Here is a 10,705-nt window from a genome sequence, read left to right as displayed (position 1 = left end):
ATACATTATCAAAATTATTTGTACAATTTTACACGCGCTAATTGACTAGCCAAGTGAAATCGGACTTTGTTGTCTGCAAATTTTGCATAGGAAATTTGGGTGAACTGGGGGTTCATGGTGAAATGCTAAAGGATGTAGGTGAACTGGAGGTGGACTGGGAAAAGTTGTGAAGGTGTCGGCGAACTGGTGATTTGCCGCAAGTACATACAAAAGTATTTTCAAAGCAGTATATGTGCATACTTTACAAAATACCTGCCTCTGCAGATAAGTCAGGGTTATTACGCATGCATTATATTTGTTTTGTGAATATGTTTATAAAATGGGTAGAGAAAGTGAACACTTTCTTGCACTGGAAATATTCACACATACTAAAATACAAACGGTGAATTTTAAAAGGTTAATGCATGCATTAATTAGGGGATATGCGAATATGTCAGGCTCGCGCATGCCAAGCGAATTTTAAAAGCCTCCTGGATATACATGTAAATGCCGCAGCACACACATCTTGGAAGTTTTCAAGAAGGGGACGGGTTTGAGCATTTCAGGGCATGAACCAGAGATGTGTGCCTCAATACTTAAATGATCCAGCGTGCGCTGAGGCCCCCCTGCTGCGTAAGTTTAATTCTGCTATGGATGCCGTGTAAGTTATAAAATCAAGATTAATAGGCAGATTGGCAGGGTTTTAAGGGTTGGGGATTACTGCGGGGAGTGAAGGCTATCAAACCATGGGGGGTTGGAGGACTTACCTCTTCACTTGCCAAACTGATAATAAACTAATAAAACTGTAAATGGCGTTGGCATGGGTGCCTTTTAAAATCCCTCGTTATACGTGGTAGAAGTGACATATGTGCGTGCCCATTTAAAATGTGGCACATGGCCAGGCTATTTTATAACGTGTGCATATTCGCACATAACCGTAAATATTGGCACACTATAGATAACCTAGAAACCAAACATATTTCGTGCCTAAATGTAAACCGTTGTGATGGTACATTACTAAACGACGGTATAGAAAAGTTTTTAAATAAATAAATTAAATTAAATAGCCATGTCCCTAGGCATGGGCTGACAAATGTGCGCACTTGTGCACACCTGCACTGGTTTGAAAGTTGCCATCTTAGCACGTACTTTAAGAGCAGGACTACTTAGTATTTTATAAATTGCTCTGCTTCCATTGCACAATTTATAAAATACTAAGATAAATCTCTGCACATACACTCAACAGATGCCAAATAAGCAAGCAAATAAGCTTGAAAGTTAGGCTCATACTTCTGAATTATAAAAAGTAATTGCATAAATATTTCCTAAATGTTCTGTGCACGTTTTAGCATGGGTACATGTATACAGTTAGATTTGATGGGATAATTTTCCATGTGGACTTACATGCATTTATCTGGTTTGAAAATTGATGTAGCTGATATTTGTGTTTGCTGAATAATTTCCGGCGGATTTTAAATGGCCTGCGCGCTGGCGCGCCTATTTTGCATAGGCCGCCTGCGCGCGCAGAGCCCCTGGACACGCGTAAGTCCCGGGGCTTCCTGAAAAGGGCGTGTCAGGGGCGTCGCCAAATGATGCGGCGTTTGGGGGGCGTGACGCGGCGTTTGGGGGTGGGCCCGGGGGCGTGGCACCAGCCCGGGGCGTGGCTGCGCCCTCCGGAACAGCCCCCGGGTCAGGTCTTGGCGCACCAGCAGTCCGCTGGCGCGCACGGATTTACGTCTGCCTCCGGGAGGCGTAAATCCATGGATAAAGGTAGGGGGAGTTTATATAGGGCCGGGGGGGGGGGGGTGGGTTAGGTAGGGGAAGGGAGGGGAGGGCGAAAGAAAGTTCCCTCCGAGGCCGCTCCGATTTCGGAGCGGCCTCGGAGGGAACGGAGGCAGGCTGTGCGGCTCGGCGCGCGCAGGCTGCCCAAAATCGGCAGCCTTGCACGTGCCGATCCCGGATTTTATAAGATACGCGCAGCTACTCGCGTATCTTATAAAATTCTCGCACCAGGCGCAAACAAAAGCGTACTTTTGTTTGCGCCTGGTGCGAGAACAAAAGTATGCGATCGCGCTATTTTTTAAAATCTACCTCTTTATGTGCAATGCTACAAAATGACCTGTCTAGTATGTGATTAGGATTTTGTTTGTGTTACTTCCACATGGATGGAGAGATGGTTTAGTATTGTTCAGATATTTTGAGTCACAGATATTTGTGCTAATGTCAGCCTGACTTGACAAAATCATAGTCAAAAGCATGATTCTATGTTTCATTTCAAATCCAGATTTGGGCTAGACTGCCTCATCCTATATTTTTGTTTAGTTGTCCAAGATAGATGTTAACTGACTCAGATTGAAGTTCTCACATATTTTTTTTTTCAAGCAGGCTTTTCCTTTGCTCAGTATGAGTGGACTAGGAAATATGGTATAGGTAGCAAATTTTCTTATGATCTAAGCAGCTCTGTTACCTAATTCTTGACTTTTGGTAGCCATCTTTCAGCGTCTGGATATTAACTGGTTTGATAAGCCAGTTCAAAAATAAGAAATAGAGTGGTTTAAGAACATAAGAACATGCCATACTGGGTCAGACCAAGGGTCCATCAAGTCCAGCATCCTGTTTCCATCAGTGGCCAATCCAGGCCATAAGAACCTGGCAAGTATCCAAAAACTAAGTCTATTCCATGTTACTGTTTGTTGCTAGTAAAGCAGTGGCTAATTTCTAAGTCAACTTAATTAATAGCAGGTAATGGATTTCTCCTCCAAGAACGTATCCAATCCTTTTTTAAACACAGCTACACTAACTGCACTAACCACATCCTCTGACAACATATTCCAGAGTTTAATGGTGCGTTGAGTGAAAAAGAACTTTCTCCGAAATCGGAGTACCCCACCCTGTGGACCACTACCGTCTCTGCTTCAGTGTACCCCGTCCCTTCTCCAGTGTACCCCGCTCCGTGAGCCACTACCAACTCTTCAGAGGCATCCTCTCTGGGTCTCTGGGACTGTGAGACCTCCTCTCTGGCACCCCCCACTCCACGAACGGTACCACTCTATTTAATAAAAACTCTAGATTGATACTGTGTCTGACGTCAGCTGAGACCTCGCCTCCCGACGGTGGGGCTCACGGGGCTCCTCCCTGTGGGTGGTACCATCTCTCACCTCGGCCTAGGGCCCACACACTAACTAACCCTAACACTGGTTCTTCATCCTGCACGCCCCCCATTGACCCTGACCCCTCACCCTGTCACTTTAGGTCTGCAGACCTCATCAGGAGCAGCAGTAAATATGTGGATCACAAGTTGGCGCCACCCTGGAACTCTCACCCCCTCACCACTGCCCTGCCTCTCCCTTTTATTAAGTTGCACATGTGCCTATGCATATGGAATCAGTGGCTTTTAAAATCCGCGTTGCTCACATGCAGCCCACATACTTTTTGTGTGAGCAATGCTTTTAAAATTCGGCCCAAAGGACATATTGTAGTTTATGGTTATCTTCTTTTTAATATGTGCATTCTCCTTAGAGATCTATTTTAAACAGAGCATAAATATATTACATCAGCTGTACTGAATTTGGAACATCTCATGATAGTCTGCACTTATCTAGTGAGGACAAGAGGAAAGTCCTTTCTCACAGGACAAGCAGGATGGTAGTCCTCACATATGGGTGACATCACAGGATGGAGCCCAATCACGGAACACTTTTGTCAAAGTTTCTAGAACTTTGACTGGCCCCTACTGGGCATGCCCATCATGGCACTAACCCTGCAGCCAGCAGGGGTCCCCCTTCAGTCTTCTTTTTTCTGTGCAGCAGTAGCCACGCGGTTAAGGAGCTCCACAGAGATTCCTGACAGGAATTTTCCTCACGGAATTATTAAAAAGTTTCATACCCCACAGGAGTCCCTCCTTCAAATTTTTGACTCCGCAGTAGTCCGGTAAGTTTGTACCCATTTTTGGTCGATTCCCGTCGAGTTTGGCACATGCGGCCTACTGGCCGTCGACCATACCGCGGCTCAAGTTTTTCATGGCCATGGCGTCGGGGTTCCGTCTGTGCCCGGACTGCAATCACACCATGTCCATAACAGACCCTCATATAATGTCTGTGTAATGTGTCTCGGATGTGAGCAAGATGTCCTGACCTGTACCAAATGTGCCCTAATGACACCAAAAGTTCGCAAGTCCAGAATGGAGAAGATGGAACTTCTCTTCCGTGCTCAAACCCCGACGCCGTCTATTGCTTCGACGTCATCAGAACTGGCACCGTCAACTTCGCGCCAGTAGTGACTACCGGCCGGTGACCATCCAGCATCGACGACTTCTCAGCCTTCAACTCCCTCTACTCCCCTTCAGGACCGAGGGGATCATAGAGAGCGCCATTGACATCAGAAGTCTGAGACCATCGAGGGAGCGAAATCATCGACCAAGCCGCTGGCAAAGAAACCCCGTCCAAAAAAGGCACCGACCTTTTCGGCGACCGGGTCACCGAGGCAACCCTCACCTGAAAGGGGATTGGGAGCCGTGACTCCGCCTTTAACGGTGGTCCCTCTGGCTATGCCTCTGCCTCTTTTTTCTGTTCCGGAGCTGGAGCTGCTTGCTCCAGGTCTCCGAGAAGAACTGGACCAGCTGGTTCACGAGGCCATCGACTCCAAGTTCTTCTGGCACCGACACCAATACCAATCATGGAACCGACCGCTGACCCGATTCCGGCAGCGTTGGCACCGCTGCTCTCTGGAAGCGCTCGTTGCCACTTTTCCACCGATGGATCCCGGGTCCCCGATGGCTCCAGTGCCCTCTCCATTTACCTTGTCATCGGGAGGGGAAACACCGTTCGGCATACCTCCATCGGGAGTCCTACCGATGCCTCAGCCATCGATGCCGATACATCCATCGATGCCAATATGTCCGTTGGCCCACCAATCCATTCATCAATGTCCTCGATGCCTGCACCGGTGTCTTCGATGCCTTCATCGGTGCCTCCAATTATTCCTTTGGAGCCTAGACCAGAACCTTCAGGGATTCCACCATTTCGTCCCCCTAGGGCTCCTAGAGGGGCAGATGCCGATCCCTACGATACCTGGACAGATGATTCTTCACCAGATACCGATGACCTGCCTTCACCACCTTCTCCTTCTGAAAGCAGAAAGTGTTCTCCTCCAGAGGACCTTTCCTTCATAAATTTTGTGAAGGAGATGTCTGAATTTGTTCCCTTCCAATTACAAACCGAACAAGATGACAGGCACCAAATGATGGAGCTGTTGCAATTCCTGGATGCTCCTAAGGAAATAACCTCCATCCCTATTCACCAAGTTCTTCTGAATCTCCTCAAAAAGAACTGGGAACACCCTGGCTCCAGTCAACAGGAAGGCTAACACCACTTATTTGGTACAGTCAGCCCCAGGTTTTCAAAAATCTCAATTGGATCACCACTCTGTCATCGTGGAATCTGCCCAAAAGAGGGCAAAGAGATCAAAACCTCACACTTCCTTTCCCCCCAGGCAAGGAACAAAAATTTCTAGAAGTCATTGGTCGCCATGTCTTCCAGGGCTCAATGCTCATCTCCCGAATTGCCTCTTATCAGCTCTATATTACCCAATACAACAGGGTCTTATTTAAGCAGATACAAGAATTGACAGACTCCCTGCCTCAACAGTTCCAAGATCAACTTCAAACCCTAGTGAACAAGGGCTTTGAGGCAGGCAAGCATGAGATAAGATCATCTTATAATATCTTTGACACTGCTACCAGGGTATCTGCAGCTGCTATTTCGGCAAGAAGATGGGCCTGGCTCAAGTCTTTGGACCTTCGCCCTGAAGTACGGGACAGATTATCTGACCTGCCCTGTGTAGGAGACAATCTGTTTGGCAAGCAGATTCAAAGGATGGTGGCGGAACTCAAGGACCATCATGAGACCCTGAGACAGCTCTCTCTGATGCCTTCTGAGTATGCTTCCAAGCAGCCATTCAGGAAGGATACTAAAAAATCTTTCTTCCGTCCAAAGAAGTCCTATCCACCACAGTCTAGGACTCATTCCTCGAGACCTTTCTAAAAGGTCCAGTCTCGTCAGATACGAAAACAAAAGCCGCAAGCAGCTCCTCAACCGGGCCCTACTTCCGGTATTTGACTCCTGCATAGAGAGCAGCAACTAGCTTCCACTGACTCAGATACCAGTGGGAGGTCGATTGTGCCATTTCCACTATGGCGAGGACCAGTGGGTCCTCGCCATAGTCTCTCAGGGTTATCACCTGAACTTTCTCCCCACCTCGGCTGATGTGGGGAACATCCGACCACTCACCACTTCTGGAGCAGGAGGTCTTTCTCCTTCTCCAGTCTAGAGCAATAGAACCAGTGCCCTACTCCCAACAAAGCCTAGGATTCTATTCCCGGTACTTTCTAATCCCTAAACAATCAGGTGGCGTTCGTCCAATTCTGGACCTACGTGCCCTCAACAAGTACCTCCAACAAGAAAAGTTCAAGATGATAACCTTGGGTTCCCTCCTTCCTCTTCTGCAAAAAGGAGACTGGCTCTGCTCTCTAGACCTCCAGGACGCATACACTCATATTGCGATAACACCATCTCATCACAAATACCTGAGATTTCTGGTAGGCCCCAAGCACTCAGTACCGAGTGCTTCCATTCGGCCTCACGTCTGCACCACAAGTCTTCAGGAAATGTCTCGTAGTAGTTGCAGCCTTCCTCAGGATTCAAGGTGTTCACGTCTACCCCTATCTATACGATTGGTTGATCAGGGCTCCTACTCAGCAAACTGCTCTGTCATCCCTACATCTTACCTTACACACCCTGATTTTGCTAGGATTTCTCATCAACTACGACAAATCCTACTTAGTCCCATCTCAAGTCTTATCATTCATAGGGGCAGACTTGGACACCTTGCAGGCAAAAGCTTTTCTACCTCGACAACGAGCTCTCACTCTCGTCTCTCTCGCACACCAGCTGCAGTCTGAGTGCTACACGACTGCACGCCACTTTCTCATCCTACTGGGACACATGGCGTCCTCAGTTCAGGTCACCCCAATGGCCTGCCTAGCCATGAGAGTCATGCAGTGGACTCTAAGGTCACAATGGACTCAATGCATTCAGCCCCTGTCGGCCATTGTCCACGTCACCGACTCGCTCCGTCAGTCTCTTGCCTGGTGGAAAAATCAGATCAATCTCCTCCAAGGCTTGCCCTTCCAGGCTCCAGATCCTCAAATAATTCTCACCACCGATGCTTCCAATCTTGGCTGGGGAGCCCATGTGGCCAATCTGTAGAAAAAAGGAAATTGGTCTCCAGAGGAAGCCAAACACCAAATCAATTTCCTGGAGCTTCAAGCAATCAGATATGCTCTCAGGGTATTTCAGGATCGCCTCTCCAATCAAGTCATTTATTTATTTAATTTATTTAAAATCTTTTCTATACCGTCGTTAAGCTAGTTGCCGTCACAACGGTTCACAATAAGGCACATAATTTCAACTTCAATGTGTTGAATTATATTAACTTAACAGGTGCCATCAAATACTGTAACATAGTCATCCTGATTCAGATGGACAACCAGGTGGCCATGTGGTACATCAACAAACAAGGAGGGACGGGCTCCTACCTACTGTGCCAGGAAGCTGCGCAGATATGAGGGGAGGCCCTCTCCCATTCAATGTACCTCAGGGCCACCTACTTGCAGGAAGTGGACAATGTGTTGGCAGACAAGCTAAGTTGCGCCTTTCAACCGCACGAGTGGTCTCTCAACCCCTTAATGGTGGACTCGATCTTCCAACAATTGGGGTTACCCTCATATAGATCTCTTTGCGACATGTCAAAACTGCAAAGTAGAGAACTTTTGCTCTCACGCTCGCAGCCAACACTCACAACCAAGAGATGCGTTCTCCCTCTCGTGGGCGACAGGTCTCCTATATGCATTCCCTCCACTTCCACTTCTCTCAAAGACTCTCGTGAAGTTACGTTAGGACAAGGAAACCATGATCCTGATAGCATCTCACTGGCCTCGCCATGTGTGGTTTCCAATACTTCAGGATCTCTCCATTCGCAGGCACATTCCCTTGGGAAGGGACCCGCTTCTGATTACGCAAAACGACAGGTGCCTGCATCACCCCAGTCTTCAAGCCTTGTCCCTGACGGCATGGATGTTGAAAGGTTAATCCTTCAGCCATTTAACCTTTCTGAATCAGTTTCCCATGTCCTGATTGCTTCACGGAAGCCTTCCACAAGAAAATCTTATTCTTACAAATGGAACAGGTTTCAGTCATGGTGCTCTTCTCAATCCCTTGACCCCTTTATCTGTCCAATCACGAAGTTTCTGGACTATCTCTGGCACTTATCGGAGTCAGGTCTAAAACCTTCCTCCATCAGAATGCATGTTAGTGCAGTGGCCGCCTTCCATAAAGGTGTTGGGGATGTTCCCATATCAGTACAACCCCTTGTAATACATTTTCTGAAGGGCTTGCTTCACCTCAAGCCTCCACTGTGTCCTCCGGCCCCTTCTTGGGACCTCAACCTGGTTTTAGGAAGACTCATGAAACCACCATTCGAGCCTCTCCAATCCTGTGAACTTCGCTATCTCACATGGAAAGTGATTTTCCTTTTGGCAATCACTTCGACTCGCAGAGTTAGTGAGTTACAGGCCCTAGTTACCTATCCGCCTTACACTAAACTTCTGCAGGACTGGGCAATACTCCGCACTCACCCTAAGTTCTTGCCTAAGGTAGTATCAGAGTTTCATCTCAATCAATTATACTACCTACCTTTTTTCCCAGGCCCCATTCCAATCCAGGAGAGCAGGCTCTGCATACCCTTGACTGTAAACGGGCTCTAGCGTTCTACCTAGACCATACAGCTGCCCACAGGAAAAGCACTCAATTGTTTGTCTCTTTCCATTCCATCAAATTGGGGCAGCCTGTGGGTAAGCAGACTCTCTCCTCCTGATTAGCGGACTGCATATCCTTTTGCTATCAGCAAGCAGGCATTCCACTTCAAGACCGTGTTAAAGCACATTCTGTGAGGGCTATGGTGACTTCAGTAGCACACCTACGATTGGTGCCGCTTCCTGACATTTGCAGGGCTGCCACCTGGAGTTTTCTTCATACCTTTACAGCCCATTATTGCTTGGACAAGGCCGGAAGACAAGATTCCATTTTCGGCCCGCACTTCCACAGGACAGCGGCTAATGGCTGATTTCCCGGCCAGCCTCCAACCTGCCCAGACCATGCCCCCCAGCTCGCCCCTTTTTCAGGGCCCAGGACTGCTGCACGTATCGGTGGTTACCCGTGTGCCCGGGCCCTTAAATTCGTGCGGCACAGGCAGGGCCTGGCCATGCAGGTAACTGCTGGTATTTGCGTGTGTGGCCCTTTGAACATTAGGGCTTTCATATAATTTTTTGAGTAGGCAAACATTTTACCAGCTCTGCAAAGGGTCTGCTATCAATTTTGTAAGTGTAAAACACTTCCTACCCTGCTTTCACTTTTATTTTTGAGGCAATTTTTATAACTGTGTGGCCAGGTGCAAAGTGTGGTTACTTGTATCTATAGATTTTACACTAGTAGTGAAAGTATGCTCATACTTTTACCTTTGAAAATTGCCCAAGGAAAATGTACCCACAGGAATTTGGACCTGCTTTTTGTGCAGATATTTTTTCTCGCAAAATCAAAGCAGACAGAATATACATGTTCCTGCCTCCCCCAGCCTAACCCCACCCTGGGAACGCCTCCACGAGAATGATGATAAACTTGCAACCATTGTGGAAAATGCATATTTTTATCAAGCACAGAGGGGTAGATTTTAATAAAGTATGCCTGCGCGTACTTTTGTTCGTGCACCAGGCGCAAACAAGAGTACGCCGTATTTTAATAGATACGCGCATAGCCCCGCGTATCCTTTAAAATCTGGGGTTGGCGCGCGCAAGGCTGTGCAAAATCGGCAGCCTGAGCGTGCCGAGCCACGCAGCCTGCTTCCGTTCCCTCCGAACGGTGGAAGAAAAGTTCCCTCGGAGGGAACTTTTCTTCCACCCCCCCCCCCACACCTCCCTTCCCCTACCTAACCCACCCCCCCTACCTTTGAAGAGTTACGCCTGCACCGGCTGTGTGATTCCCTGGCCCGGGAGCAGTTTTGAAGGCCTCGGCCATGCCCCCGAAACGCCCCCGGGCTGGAACCACTCCCGCGGCCCCGCCCACAGATGACGTGCCGCCGCGACACGCGCCCCGACACGCCCCCCCCCCCAGGAAAGTCCCGGGACTTACGCGCGTCCCTGGGCTTGTGTGTGCCGCCGAGTCTATTCAACATAGGCTCGGCGTGTGCAGGGGGAACTTGGGGCAGGTTTTCGGGGGCTAAGCGCGTTTCTTACGCGCGTACCCCTTTGAAAATCTGCCCCAAAGTGAGTAATTAAAAAAAAAACACCTTTTACTCATGTAAATAGTTATTTAGGCAATTAGTAACATAGTAACAAATTAAATGATAGCAGAAAAAGACACAGATAATCCATCCAGTCTGCACAGCAAAATTTATCAGGGTTGTGTTCTGAGGAGGTTAGCCCCAGGTCTTTAGAGTGTAAGGGATTTTAGTCTTACATGGTTTATCTGACATTTTAGTCAGATAAAATAAGTCCAAATTCATGTAAAGACAGCAGAATATCTACAAATTTGCTGAGGTTGTGAATAATAGTTTTATTGTACCAGCATAAGCATACAATGATTTATATATGGTAGATATTGTTTTTTAGTTTCTG

Source organism: Rhinatrema bivittatum, chromosome 5 (genome assembly GCF_901001135.1).
Source record: "Rhinatrema bivittatum chromosome 5, aRhiBiv1.1, whole genome shotgun sequence".
In the NCBI taxonomy this organism is placed as follows: Eukaryota; Metazoa; Chordata; class Amphibia; order Gymnophiona; family Rhinatrematidae; genus Rhinatrema; species Rhinatrema bivittatum.
Note: the sequence above shows the minus strand (reverse complement) of the source record.